The sequence below is a fragment of the Chrysemys picta genome, chromosome 1 (assembly GCF_011386835.1).
Source record: "Chrysemys picta bellii isolate R12L10 chromosome 1, ASM1138683v2, whole genome shotgun sequence".
NCBI lineage: Eukaryota > Metazoa > Chordata > Testudines > Emydidae > Chrysemys > Chrysemys picta.
Genome location: NC_088791.1, coordinates 312,894,293 through 312,909,662, shown reverse-complemented (window position 1 = coordinate 312,909,662; position 15,370 = coordinate 312,894,293). Strand labels below are relative to the sequence as shown.

Below are 15,370 nucleotides of genomic sequence, written 5' to 3'. Positions count from 1 at the left end.
GTCAGGCCATATGTCCTTGAATTTGTCAAATGTCTTTAGAGATGTATATCCACCTTCGGTGTAGTTCAGGTTGTGGGTTCCATTTCAGAGGTGTGCACATTGGCAACATGCATTCCCCACATAGTAAAGTGAGGCCAACCTTCTCAAACACAAGCTATATTATGTCTTCAGTACTAAGGTCAAAGTTTTATTGACGGAGTTGTGTTGGTCCAGGTGTGGAAAAAAAACACCCCCCCAACTGACATAGCTATGCCAGCAAAAACCCCAAGGTGGATGTATCGTTGCTGTCAGCATAGATGATGTTGTTCATGAAGGTGGTGTTACTGTGCTGAGAGAAAATCTTCTGCCAACATTAGCTGCATCTACACTAAGGGCTCTCCCAGTATAGCTCTGCTGGCAAAGCATTTGTAGTGTAGACAAGGCTTAAAAGTCTGGATATGAAGTCCAGGTCCTGGCATAAAAACTTACTTTAAGGTAGGGCTTGACCACTGGGCTGGATCTTGTTAAAATGTTTTTTTCTTGAAGATCCTGGGAAAATTTCTTAAACATGTTATGACAATTTGGGAATCTGTCCATACAATTTACAAAGTCTTTGTGTGTCACTGATTGGGCTGTTGGCAGTCAAGCCTACTGGTGGAAGTGAGTTTGACCTACCAGTTAGAGCTGGGTGCAGGGTGAGCAGAGTCCAGTAGATGAGCTGAGAGTCATTACCAGAGGAACAGAAGCTGAATGTCAGAACTGGAGTCGTAAGCCAGAGGCAGAGCCAGGGATCATATCAGAAATACAGAAGCTGAATGTCAAAACCGGAGGATCAACCACAGTCATAAGCGAGAGGCAGAGCCGGGAATCGAAGCCAGAAATCTGAAACCATAGGGGAGCAGGGGCTTGAGCAGGAGCAGGGACTGGAAGCAGATTGGAGCTGGGCTGGAACAAGGGCAAGCGAGGCTGCAGGTATGATATGCGTTGAGCAGCTGCTGATCTGCTCTGGGGCCCAGGTTTATAAACAGGGATGCTAAACCAGCAGCCAATCAGGGGCTGTGGTCATTCTGTCAGCCCCAAAGCAGTGCATCTGGGCTCATTGGTTGCCTAGCTATGAAGTTAGCAGGGAGTAGGCCAGCACCTGGTCCTAGCTAGTCTGGTCCCTGGCAGCGCTCCTCTACCTTTGGGCTCGCCTTCCAGGAGACCTTGAGCTGGGTTTCTTGGGATAGACCTAGAGGAAAGTGTGTAGGAGGTGCAAGCCGTGGACATGTTCCCATGAACACTTCTCTAGGCCATATCCCTCCCAGTCAGTCAGATATTGGAGTCTTCCCTGGACTCAGCAAAAGTCCAGAATCTGCTGGACTACTTGTTCCTCTTGGCCCTGCACAGGTTTGGTTGGACAGGGAGGACTAGTGTTGTGTGGGAAGGGATCCTTGATTAAAGGTTTCAGGAGGGATATGTGAAACATGGGGTGGACTTTAAGTGATTCTGGTAGCTGCAATCAAAAGGCCACTGGCTTAAGTTGTTCTGTGATCACTAATGGCCCCAAGTACTTGTGGTCCAGCTTCACAGATGGACAGGTGGATTGCAGGTTTTGGGTGGACACCAAAACTTATCCCCTAGCTTGAGGTTGGGAATTGGCTGACTCTGTTGGTCGGCATGGTGCTTGTATGCTGTCTTATCCTCTTCTAACTGGTGCCTGAGTTCTTGATGTACAGTAGAACCACGGAGTTACGAACACCTCAGGAATGGAGGTTGTTCGTAACTATGAAATTTTCGTAACCCTGAATAAAACATTATGATTGTTCTTTCAAAAGTTTACAACTGAACATTGACTTAATACAGCTTTGAAACATTACTATGCAGAAGCAAAATTCTGCTTTCCCTTTATTTTTTAGTGGGTTTACATTTAACACAGTACTGTACTGTATTTGCTTTTTTTTTTTTTTCCCCTTATTTGGTCTCTGCTGCTACCTGATTTTGTACTTCCGATTCCAAATGTGGTATGTAGTTGACTGGTCAGTACATAACTCTGGTGTTCGTAATTCCGAGGTTCACTTGTACTTGGTGGATATATGCAGTGAGGTCAGCAATGGTGATCATTGGCAAATCTAGTGGGATTTTGGAGTAATACCAAGAGTGGAATCCATAATTTGCAAAGAAAGTGGTTTGCTGAGTTTGCAGTGTGCATGGAGTTGTTGAATGCAAATTCTACGTGGGAAATGAGTGCTAGTTAATCATCCTGGTGGTAGTTTAGAAAGCAGAGTAGGTATTGCTCCAGGACCTCATTGACTCTCTTTGCCTGACCATTGGTACCAGGGTGATAGGCCGTCAGTTCAAGATTTGCTGCCCAAAAGGCAGAGAAATTCCTGCCAAAAGTGGGAAACGAACTGGAACTCCTGGTTGGATACACTTGTCTTTCACCTTCATGGGTTGCCCACATTGTGTTGGAACAGATGGGCTGTTTCCTGGGCAGTGGGGATGTCATGACAGAATATAAAATGCGCCGTCTTCATCAGGTGATTGACTAGCCCTGGAATTGTGTTGTACCCATGGGAGGGTGGTAGCTCCACAGTGAAGGCCCAAGGCTCAACATGATGGCCCAAGGCTGAGGTGTTTAATAATCTCCATTTAAATAGTCCAAGCTCTCTTGTTTGAAGATTTAGCCTGACAAAATTGTTTTCTTAAAAAATAAATACTCTGTTGTCCCAATATTTAATCAATATAGGTTCTTCCCTAACAATGTCGTTGAGAAAAAATAAAATGATGAAGTTATGTTGTGACACTTATACCTCAGTCTAAGTAATCTAATAGTAAAACTTTGAAAACTTCTACCTGTGTAAGATTTACTACTACTAATGTTTCATGATAAACAAAAATCCAGTATCATATTCAAACTGTAATAATTTTTTTAAATGAAGAAATATCTATAAAGCATCTAAACAATTCCACATAGCTAGAAATTTAAATATATAATGTTAGCATATAATCTCTATCATTAATAGATGCCAAGAGCAGCCAAAATTGTTTTAAAAAATCATTCAAACTGCAACTGAACAGTTATTCTATAATTCATCCACAAAGATGGAGTAATCATCATTCTTTTTTATTACTTCAGTGCTTTATATACAACACTTTGGCATCACATTCAAAACAATGTCAGTAAGTGTATTTAAATTCTCATTCTACACCTTGTGTTTTAGGGCTGGATTTTCAATTACCCTAAAACCCTTTACGAGGGTGTGTTAGTATAAATTAAAATCAGTTCCTTGGTGTGTAACACTAGCAGGAGTACAAGTATTACAACTAAACAAGAGTACCAGGTGAGAGGTTGAACATGCCAGCCCCTTTCAAATGCCAGGAGCTGGGGAAAAGTAACAGACAAAGGAATTTGGGGAGAAATTTTGTCTCTACATAGACACAACTTACTGTATTTATATATGCTGAGAGGAGAACTCCCATGTGTAATATTGAATTGGGCTTTTGTAAACAGGAGTTTAAGGGGAAGAGAATTTATTTGTCTGCTGTATTTAGCCTTGGCCTAAGCAACTGTAACTTTAGTAAAAAGCAACAGAGGGTCCTGTGGCACCTTTGAGACTAACAGAAGTACTGGGAGCATAAGCTTTCGTGGGTAAGAACCTCACTTCTTCAGATGCAAGTCTTGCATCTGAAGAAGTGAGGTTCTTACCCACGAAAGCTTATGCTCCCAGTACTTCTGTTAGTCTCAAAGGTGCCACAGGACCCTCTGTTGCTTTTTACAGATTCAGACTAACACGGCTACCCCTCTGATACCTGTAACTTTAGTAAAAGACACATGCTACAGATGGAATATTTTGTGTTTGTGCTACTTTGTTTTGCATGTTTTTTTAAATTACTTGAAACAGTTGGGAGGTAAACATGATGTGAGTAAACTGCACCTAAAAGTGAAACGAAAATGGCTTTTCATAAGGCCATTTTTTAACTGGGAATACAATTCAGTGTGTGTGTGTGTGTGTGTGTGTGTGTGTGTGTGTGTGTGTGAAATATACTACAGTCATAATGAAATCCAGGAAACGTTAGTGCATTCACCTTTGAAAAAAGAAAGTAGTCTCTAGACATTTTAGTTTAAAATCAATGTCTCTCGAAAGAGTCTATTATGAGCTTAATTCTGATTTTTTTATTGGTATTTAAAGAAATACCTATCTGCTTAAATGCATTCTGAAATCTCTTCATGTTTCTGTCTTTTGAATCAAAGGTTTCATAAGTACTGTACAGGAGATTTAAAACCAGAATCCGAGGAAAACCTACATCTTGAAACATGTTTCTATGAACAGGTGGCTTCCCCTACCCTGATCCAAATATTGTACACACCAACTGCAGTTGGTCTAAATTTACCTCCTTGAGATCATCTTTACTAAAACAAAACAAAAAATTCCAACAAATAACAATAACAACAAAGTGCTACCACCCTCCAATTAAAACACTCCAGGCTCAATCCTACTTCCCATGAACTCTCTGCTCCTTTCCATGGCATTCACACTGAAAGACAAATATAACACTTTTTTCTGATCACTGAAAGTGTCATTCACTTTTTAATATTAAAATATTTTGAGCCATACTCAATATTAAAAATACATAATAAGCATTCCCTTAATTTTATTGTTCAAGAATTTGATATTACTCATTATTTTGTATTACAGTTACTGGCTGTACCACCCAGTGATGAGAGGCTGTGGCAAGGTTCTAGGGGGTACAGGGCTATCAGAAGTCCTTCTGAAGGCCTGGAAGGCTCAATGTTGACATCATAAATCTGTGTTTCCTTCTTTCTCCCAGGCTGTTGAATCTCATAGTCAACTGGACCAACCTTCCTCATCACTTTGAATGGGCCCTGCCACTGGGCCAGTAGTTTAGACTTGGAGGTCAGGAGTAGCAACAGCATCCTATCACCTGGCTCAGAAGTTTGCAACTGGGCCCTCTAGTTGTAGGTGCGTTTCTGTGTTTGCTGGGCTTTCAAAGGGTTTTTCTTGATGAAGCGCCTTAGCGTTTCAGTCTCTCTCGCAGTTGAAGCACGTATGACACTGAGTCCAGGACTCTTGTTCTTCCAGAGCTTCCCAGAGGAGGTCAAAAATGCCCCTGTGCTGTGTCCCATAAAGAAGCTCAAAGGGAGAGAATCTGGAGGAGGCTTAGGGGACCTCCTCTATGGAAAACAGTAATGATGATTGTAGTCAGTCCCAGTGCTGGGGGTCTGAATCAACAAACTTTCTCAACATGGCCTTCAGAATCCCATTGAATCACTCCACCAGCCCATCTGTCTGTGGATGGTAGATGGAGATCTTGAGGGTCTGAATGCTTAGCGATTTGCACAGCTACTGCATCAGTTTAGATGAGAAGTTAGACTCCTGGTTTGTCAATATTTCTTTTGGTATTCTGACCCTTGTGAAGACCCTCATGAGTCCATGTGTTATGGTGGGGCATTTGCAGTGCATGGCATAATTGACTATCACTAATGTGTGATGGTACCCTGACATGTTCTTTTCGATGGGACCCACTAGATCCATCCCTACTCATTCGAAGGGTATGCCCATCACTGGGAGCGGAATCAGGAGGGCTTTTGGCATACCTTTGGATCTTGCCAGTTAGCATTTGGGGCATGAGGCACAGAAATCGCAGACCTCTTTGTGGATCCCTGTCCAGAAGAACCTAAGGGCCACACGCTCCAACATCTTTTCCCTCCCCAAGTGCTCTGCATATATGAAACATATGGATAATGATTACAGTGCTTCACATAACAAGTGTTTACAAAGCTTTTAATCTTCTACAAATCTTTCAAATATATATCTTAATGTATTTTATAATGTAAATAGCTACCAGCACTGATTTTATCCAAAGTATCATGAATAAAAACAGAGTTTGAGGGTTAGTATTTGCATAATCAGGCTAATATAAGCAGTGCAACACCAGAATTCTAGATTTTACATTTAAAACTTGAACATAAAATTACACTTACGAATGTAACATAATGTTAGCATAATTTCATCACTAAATATGTAGTTTTAAGGCCTGCACCTGCATCCCTTAGATTGTTTTAAACAAAGATTGTGGTATACATTTTCATATTTCATATGTAAGTGGTAAGAAAACTTATTAGCCACTGTTGTGCTGTTTTAATTATAATATTTATAAAAGATGTATTATAATTAGAGTATTGTTAACATTAATAAATATTTTACTGAACAGATTATTAGATTTCCATTGGAAATTATGTATGCCGTCTGAATATATATTTTCTTTAAATTAGCAGTGGGTGTTATAGGAAGCTAAAGATTTTAGTAATCCTCTGATTTTAATCTTGCAAGGTGCTGAGTAACTGGGAATTTTTGGTGGCCTGGACCTACTACGGTTGGGCCCTTTTATTGTACATCAGAAATTTCTTATGCTGGTACAGTTAGTGCAGTGTGTTGGAGTCAGTGCCTAAACAATTTTAACTGTCATGCTAGCTGTTTATGTCACAGATTAAAATTAGCTGTGTCTGTGTTGCCAGTGAAAGGAGATGGAATGTAAGACATGGCCAAACATGGGAACGAATTTTCTTTCAGTGATACTTAGCCAGGCCTAAAATATCTTCCACTCCAGATTTGAAAGTGGTGGAAAAGTTACATGTTGCATCTTGGGAGGAGACTGATTATATTTAATTCAACAGTCTGTGTTGTTTCAGATCTCTAAGGTAAGTTATGAAAAGTGTTTTTGGTTTGTTTTGATATAGGTATTGTAATAAAAAGAGAGAGTTTTTTGTACTGACAGTTTTTAGATCTGTTCAGATTATCTTCCATCTATTCCTTTGTATGACATTCTGAGCTTTTGCTGTCCTAATTTAAGATCATGTTTCTATGTGTTTACTTTAGGAGCCAAAGTTAAAGTGTTGATTTTTAATATATAATTATAAAAATATTGAAACATTTAAATTTATAGACTACAATAGGATTGTTTGTGGAAATAGTTACATTCAGTAGTGTATTGCATTGTATATGCTTTTGTTTATGTAATACTAAAGAAAATAATTTTGTAACACTTTTTGAGTTTATATAATGTAACATAGATATACACAGATTTTTTCAATAAATTTTTTTAATCTCAGCTGTGAGAGAGCCTGTAGTATATACAGTGAATTCATTCTTTGTACATCTAGTACAGACCCAAGGCTTAATCCAGTCCAGAATGGGGTCTTTACTCCCATTTTCCCCTCTCTCTCTCCCTACTATATAGGGTGTGGGGATCAAAGGGAGGGAGTGAGAAGGAGCTGCCATGAACAACTTCTGATCACATGAGGGAGAAATCAGGGATAGTTCTTGGACACCACCACCACAGCCACCTTGAGTTAAATAGCAACTAGTGACCTACATTAGAAGTAAAAGGCTCTAAATCAATGGTCACCAATAGGTAGATCGCGATCAATTGGTCGATTGTGGAGCCTCTGACACTCGATCTCGGTCACAGAGTACGGTTGACGACCCTCCTGCAGCCAAACTGAGAGATAGGCCGCTAACAGTATGGTGGTGCAGTGGGGCTAAGGCAGGCTCCCTGCCTGCCCTGGCCCCATGCCGCTCCCGGAAGTGTCCAGCGGCAGCTCCTGGTGGGAGGAAGGGGCAGAGGGTCTCTGCACGCTACCCTCACCCTCAGGCACCACCCCCACAGCTCCTATTGGCCGGGAATGGGGAACCGTGGCCAATGGGAGCTGCAGGGGTGGTGTCTGTGGACGGGGGCAGCGTGTGGAACCACCTGCCTGTCCCCCTCCAGAAACCACTGCTGAACATGCCAGCCTCTTCCGGGAGCAGCACAGGGCCAGCGCAGGCTGGGAGCCTGCCTTAGCCCCGCTGCACTGTCACCTGAGGTAAGCGGCACTCAGCCGGAGCCCACACCCCAAACCCCTCCCGCACTCCAACCCCCTACCCCAGCCCTGAACCCCCTCCTGCACCCCAACCCCCTACCCCAGCCCTGAGCCCCCCCCCCACCCAAACTCCCTCTCAGAGCCTGCACCATGCACCCCAACCCCCGGCCCCAGCCCTGAGCCCCCTCCTGCACCCCACACCCTGCACCCCCTCCTGCACCCCAACCCCCTACCCCAGGCTCACCCCGGAGCCTCTCCCACATTCTGAACCCCTTGGCCCCATCCCAGAGCCCACATCCCCTCCCACACCCCAACCCCCAGTCCCAGCCTGGTGAAGGTGGGGGAGAACAAGTAACGGAGGGAGGGGGGATGGAGTGAGTGGGGCGGGGCCTCAGAGAAGGGGCGGAGCAGGGGCATAGCCTTGGGGAAGGGGCAGAGCAGGGGGCAGGGCAAGGGTGTTTGGGTTTATGTGATTACTGTTATTTCTACATTTTCTTTGAGGTAGATCCTGTGTTGCATTTAAATTCAAAAAGTGATCTTGTGCTTAAAAAGGTTGGAGACCACTGCTCCAAATTCTGTAATTACTTAAATCTGGTATTAGTGAGTGCCATTTTAATAAATGAGTTAAAAGACAAGTAGATTTGTAATAAATATGTGATTTTGGCCACTGTTGACTTCTTCAAACCCTTAAAAATCTCTTTTGCAAAGAATTCAGTAACTCTGCAAATAAATATGAGTAATATTTCACAGAAGAAAGTTGGATGGGGGAAAGTAGATTATATTTTGTAGTTTACTTCTCAAAACACTCTGCTGTCCCCACCAGAGGCTCCTGTCAGCCACTGCTTTCCCCTCCCCGTTTGCTTCTTCCTGACCTCTGACAATTATAACCCCACATCCACATCCCATCTCCCATTTCTCATCCCTCTGTGTTTTAAGTCAGGCTGTTTCCTCCTCCTTGTGGCTGCTTGGGCACCAGCAGGGGATCACTGATTGCACAGGAGAGACAGTCTCCCTGCTCTCACTTCTTGTGCCCAGCACTGATCAGTACAGAGCATCAATTGCATGGAAAATCTTGCTCAGCCCTCTAAATCACCAGCTGGCAGGGCCGGCTCCAAGTTTTTTGCCGCCCCAAGCAAAACAGTTTTCCTGCGCGCCCGCCCCCCCCCCCCCGGCTCCACCCAAGCTCCACCCCTTCCCCGCCCCATTCCAAACCCTTCCCTAAATCCCCGGCCCCGCCTCCTCCCCCAGGCACGCCACATTTCCCCTCCTACCCCTCCCTCCCAGGCTTGCCTGGGAGGAAGGGGGGGAGAAGTGGAGCGGAAGCGCGCTCTGGGGAGGAGGTGAAGGTGGAGCGGAGGTGAGCTGGGGGGGAGCGGTTCCTCTGACCCCCCCCCGGGTTACTTCCTGCGGCCCTCCCCGTGCCCCACATCACCACAGCTCACCTCCGCTCCGCCTGCTCCCCTGAGCGCGCTGCCGCCGCTCCGCTTCTCCCTACTCCCTCCCAGGCTTGCCGCAAAACAGCTGATTCACGCGGCAAGCCTCGGAAGGAGGGGGAGAAGCAGAGCGGCGGTGCGCTCGGGGGAGCGGGCAACAGTGGAGCGGAGGTGAGCTGGGGAGGGAGCTGTTCCTCTGCCCCCCGCCCCAGGGTTTTACTTCCTGCGGCCCTCCCTGCGCCCACCACCACCACAGCTCACCTCCGCTCAGGGCCTGCTCCCTGCTTTTTGCGCCCCAAGCAAAAAAAAAAAAGAAAAAAAAGGAGCCGGAGTGCCACCCCTTTGAAAGTACCGCCCCAAGCACATGCTTGGAGCGCTGGTGCCTAGAGCCAGCCCTGCCAGCTGGGAGTATGTTCAGTCACTCTGTGGGGATGGCATACATGTAGTTTGGTCAGTATGTAGAAGCTGTTAGGGGCTGAATCACGCTTAATGCAGATGAAATCTTTGGACAATTTAGCAGCAAAACTCTAACAAATCTCTATTGAGCATTTGCAGACTGAGACTTTTTCAAAGGCTTGTGAATTGGTGATAGACAGTTTTAAATAGGAACAGCAAAAGGCACATCCCTCGCAAAGCAACAACTGCCAAATTTCAAGTCTCTGCTCCAGAACAAGGAGGCATTAGAGCTTCTTAAAAATATTCTTATAGCTAATTTAGCATGGGTAAAACAAAGTTTTTCCTTATCTTTATTCTTAAAAATGGCTCAACCATTTTTTGCTGAAACTTTCCAAGACAAGTCAGCATGAGGCAGAAACTTGGCATGGAAAATTTCAGCCCAAATGGTCACAAAGTTATAAACAACTGAAAACAGGATCTTGAGACATGTCAAGCAACCTTAACTACAGGCTTTACTACCTGTGCTACTTATAATATGTACAAAATATATTATACTACTTCTGACAGTATATTAGGGGACCGCATTTACATTTCTGTCATTGGGCAAAAAAGGATTTCTTCATCCTTTTGTTTTCCTTACTAGTTTTCTTCTTGTTTGGACTGTTGATTATATCTGAAGTAAAGAATATATTGGGGAAACATAAATAATATTTAAGAACAACAAAATTTGTGGCTTCCATTTATTAATAGCGCATCAGAAAGAAAATTACTTAAATGTTTGAGTTATTTAGATCAAGATTATACAAGTGTAATTCATCTGATCAAGCACTTACACATGTATTCCTGCTAAAGTGCTTGCCCATGTGACTGCAGGTTGTTCAATCTAGTCCATAATTTTTAAACAATATATTATTTGTGTTTAGTTGAATGTGTGCTGATTGCTCTAGCAGAATGCTTGTCCACTTCAATAATTATTAAAATCAATATTATATTTCCTGCCTTTCATATCTGTGCAGTCATTACAGTAGGATTGTTGATGTGTATGATACAATAGCCTATTTGGTTAACTATTACAAAATGTAATTCAGATTGGCTTGGATCTGAGCACTGTGGAGTGAAAAGTGGCAGAAAACTCAAAGAATACTAATTAAGTGCAATCCAGCTGAGAGGACATTTATATTTGGATACTGCAGGAATTAGTCATTCTTATTTAACATTTTCATTAATGAACTGGAAGTGAAGGTAAACCACAGGTTATCTGTGAATTTCAGTGATGGAAGTTGTTGTGAATATCAGTGATCACAGAGAAATAATAGAAATGGGCCTACAAAGGTTAGAAATGTGGGCAGAAATTAAAATGGAAACAGTACAAATGGAGGAAGGTATCTAAAACACATACCACTAATGAGAAAGTAACACGTAGAATGTACTAATATCAAAAGATACAAAAGTCATAAAGGAGAGCAGATTTGATCTGAGCTTGTAGGTTGGGATAGTAGAAAGAAAAACCAATGTAACGTCTAGCTGTCTGCACAGAGGCATCATGTTACACAATAGGGAGGTGATAAGCACTTCTTAGGGTTTGTCTACACTGCATCTGGGAGTGAGCCTCCCATTCCAGGCCCACAGACTTGTGTTAGCTGAGCTTGTGCTAGCGTACTGAAAATTGCTGTGTAGACATTGCTTTGATGTGGCTAAGGCTGGAGCTAAGGCTGTCAAGCACTAGCACAAGCCCTGCTAATGTGAGTCTGTGGATCTGGACTGGACTGAATCGCTCCCAGATTCAGTGTAGACTTACCCTATAAGTTTCTATGAGAATGAATCTAGAATATTCTGCACTATGTTTTGGCCACCTCAATATCACATACATTTAAAAAATGGAGGGTAATACTAAAAGAACAACAAAATTATCCAGGGTTAGAAGGATTTATTTATGAGGAAAAATTAAGAGGTAAGTATGATAGTATATCTTTGTTCGTCAAGTATGTACCAATATGGATACCACTGCAGGTGCCCATGTGCCTTATGTATGTAAGATCAGATTCTTTTGAATATCAGTGTCCTTTAGGGCCACACATGAACTCCCACTGTCACCTCATGCTTCCATGGACGGGTATAAAGGACAGACTGGCCATGACACTCACTTAGCTCCCTCTTACTCCAGAAGATGGAACCCAGCAAGTGTCCATGTCTTTACTTCATAGAGCTTCAAACTTGTTCTTTCCCACTAAATTGGTGAAAAATATGGCCTTCACCCTTCCATTTTTCTTCTTCAATTTGGATGTTAAAAAAGTGTGTGTGTGTGTGTCTATATATATATATATATATATATATATATATATATATATATAATCAGTGAACTTTCTCATGAAAGCCTATTACAAAAAGAAGTGATTTCATTGCTTCATTTGCAAGCCATTGAGGAGGTTCCAGGGAAGAGACTTCTACTTCCTAAATTTCCTTATCCCAGAGAAGAAAAGGGGGTGTTCACTCTATCCTGGACCAGAGGAAACTGAACAAATACATATGCCACCTCAGATTCAGAATGGAAATGCTTGCCTCCATCATTCCACCTCAGTAGGCTCAAAACTTGTTTGTGGTTCTCAGCTTGCAAGTCACATACTTCTACACAATTATCCACTCAGCTCACAGAAAGGACCTGAGATTCATAGTAGGACTAGATCACTACCAGTACAAGATGCTGCTATTTGGATTTTCCACAGCACTGAGAATCTTCACAAAATGACTAGTGGTGGTTCAACTCCCAAACTGCCCAGACCTGATTTCACAATACCACAGTTAGGTACTCCAGACCCAATAGCCTCAATGTTGGCTGGTTAAGTACCACGGACAGATATTGCTCTAAATAAGTCCAGCAGATCCTGATACAGAGCAGCAAGACATCTATCAGAAAGGCTTTATTTGTTAAAATGGAAGAGGTTCTTGATATGGGCAGTTGAATATGACCTGGACCCAATGCAGGCTTCAGTACCATAGCTCTTTAATTACTTGCTGCATCTGAAACATTCCAGCCTTTTGTTCAGCTACATTAAGGTTCACCTTGCATTGATTTTGGTGTGCCATCTGCCTGTGCAGTCATGCTTGGTCTTCTCCCATCCAGTGGTATTTAAGTTCCTCAAAGATTTTTTATATACTTAGCCACTGGTGAGAGAACCTACTCTTGCCAGGGACCTCAACATTGTGCTGTAGAGACTAATTGGGCCTCCCTTTGAGCCCCTTTCAGAATACTCCTTACATCATCTCATTCTGAAGATCATTTTCCTAGTTGCTATCAGTTCAGCCAGGAGAGAGAGAGTGAACATGAAGCACTCATGGCTGGTCCTCCCTACATGCCATTTCATAAACACAACATGATGGTGCAGAAACTTCACTTCAAATTCAACCCCAGGGTGGTCTTAGAAATTCTGTCTGAATCAACCAATTTGCCTGTCATCTTCCCAAAGCTCCAGGCTAATTTATGACAGAAGATACATACACTGGACATTACCACTATGCTAGTTTACTACACTGATAGGACCAAGCTATTCAGACTGTCTTCTGAGGCCGGGCTATGATAGTGAATTTCCAAATGGGTAACACAGTGCATCTCAAGCAAAGTTCCAAACATCAATGCTCATTCCACCAGAGCTCAAGCAACATCATCTCCCAGATTCTGGAACTTGCCAATTTCTGAGACACATAAGGTGATGTGGAATAACCCACTGACTTTTGTCAAACATTATTCATTGAACTTAGCTGCCAGGGCAGATGCCAAGTTTGAGAAAGCAGTACTACAATCTCTGTTCAGCTAATGCAGCTGATACTCCTCATCTCACCATCCAGAAGGGGTACGACTTACAGTTACCTACAATAGGATCCACTCTGACACATATTTAAAGAGGAAAGAATGGTTAATTACCCTAAAGTAACTGTGGTTCTTCAAGATGTTATGCATGTGGATCCTGCTGCAGCTTGCCCTCCATCCCTGCTTTTAGAATCCTTAGCTAACATGTGCTTCCAATTGTGAGGGAAATGAGGGAGGGTTGTGGCTGCTTTGCCCTTTGTGCCCTTATGTGTAAGAACGAGGAGACATAAGATGCATGCACAGACCCAACAGGCACAACTATGCAAAAGAATCTGATCTTGCATGCATAAGGGCATTAGCACCTACAGTGGAATCCACACTGACAAGAGCATCTCAAAGAACAATTGTTACTGTTGTGGTAATTGTAGTAACTGTTCTATTAGTTATGGCTAAGAAGAGGCATGATACAAATATATTATAATTTAACATTGTACAAGGAGAGAATAACTACGAATAATGGAATGAAAAGGAAAATTTAGGTTATATATTTAGAAATATACATATTTACCACAGCAAAAAAAATTAGGTAATTTATTGTAAGAAATCTGGCAGTGACATCCCTGCAAATATTAGAGAGATGATAATTCTTTAACATCTCTAATTTCTATGACTAAACTTATAGTAAGTAAAACTGACTGATCTACCATTTTTGAAACACAGCAGGTGCACTGGTTTCCCAGTAATGTAATCTTTCATACCTAAATAGTCCATTATATCCATTCACTGTCAGCAATTGTTTTGAATCTGACTGCAATACCATATGCTGGTAGGCTTGGGATAAGTCTTGTTTCATAAACTTCAGTCCCTCTTCCAGTTTTGCAAATAAATCTTATATTTTAGGAATTGAATATTGGTCCACTTCCAACCAGGAGTTTATGACTTTATAGTCCTCAAAAATTCTTATGCTTCCATTGCCCTTTGGGATACATACAATTGATGCAGCCCATCCCTAGAACTCCAAAGGTAAAATTATGCCCTGCTTTTGTAATTCATCCAGATGCTTTTCCACAGACCGTTGCAGAATGGCCTGCCAACTGTTGGCAGCCGGTATCAAGCAGAGTGCCCCAAGGGTCGGTCCTGGGGCCGGTTTTGTTCAATATCTTCATTAATGATCTGGAGGATGGCATGGACTCCACCCTCACCAAGTTTGCAGATGACACTAAACTGGGAGCGGTGGTAGATACACTGGAGGGTAGGGATAGCATACAGAGGGACCAAGACAAATTAGAGGATTGGGCCAAAAGAAATCTGATGAGATTCAACAAGGACAAGTGCAGAGTCCTGCACTTAGGACGGAAGAATCCCATGCACTGCTACAGACTAGGGACTGAATGGCTAGGCAGCAGTTCTGCAGAAAAGTACCTAGGGGTTACAGTGGATGAGAAGCTGGACATGAGTCGACAGTGTGCCCTTGTTGCCAAGAAGGCTAACAGCATTTTAGACTGTATAAGTAGGGGCATTGCCAGCAGATCGAGGAACGTGATCATTCCCCTCTATTCAACATTGGTGAGGCCTCATCTGGAGTACTGTGTCCAGTTTTGGGCTCCACACTACAAGAAGGATGTGGAAAAATTGGAAAGAGTCCAGCGGAGGGCAACAAAAATGATTAGGGCCCTGAAGCACATGACTTATGAGGAGAGGCTGAGGGAACTGGGATTGTTTAGTCTCCAGAAGAGAAGAATGAGGGGGGATTTGATAGCTGCTTTCAACTACCTGAAAGGAGGTTCCAAAGAGGATGGATCTAGACTGTTCTCAGTGGTACCAGATGACAGAACAAGGAGTAATGGTCTCAAGTTGCGGTGTGTGAGGTTTAGGTTAGATATTAGGAAAAAC

The 15,370-nt window shown here is 42.8% G+C and overlaps 1 protein-coding gene across 6 annotated transcripts in view; it reads left to right on the top strand.

Annotated features, from left to right (window-relative positions):
- Positions 1 to 15,370, top strand: part of SGCG (sarcoglycan gamma) — a 174,196-nt gene that overhangs the window by 10,802 nt on the left and 148,024 nt on the right. Inside the window, exon 1 of one of the 6 annotated variants that reach the window (XM_065595014.1) lies at positions 6,489 to 6,682. The exons of 4 other annotated variants lie outside the window; for them this stretch is intronic. The gene's annotated coding sequence lies outside the window, so the exon portion shown is untranslated. Of the gene's footprint in view, positions 1 to 6,488; positions 6,683 to 15,370 lie in introns of those variants that run through there. One more of the 6 variants, XM_065595028.1, reaches the window with a different exon arrangement.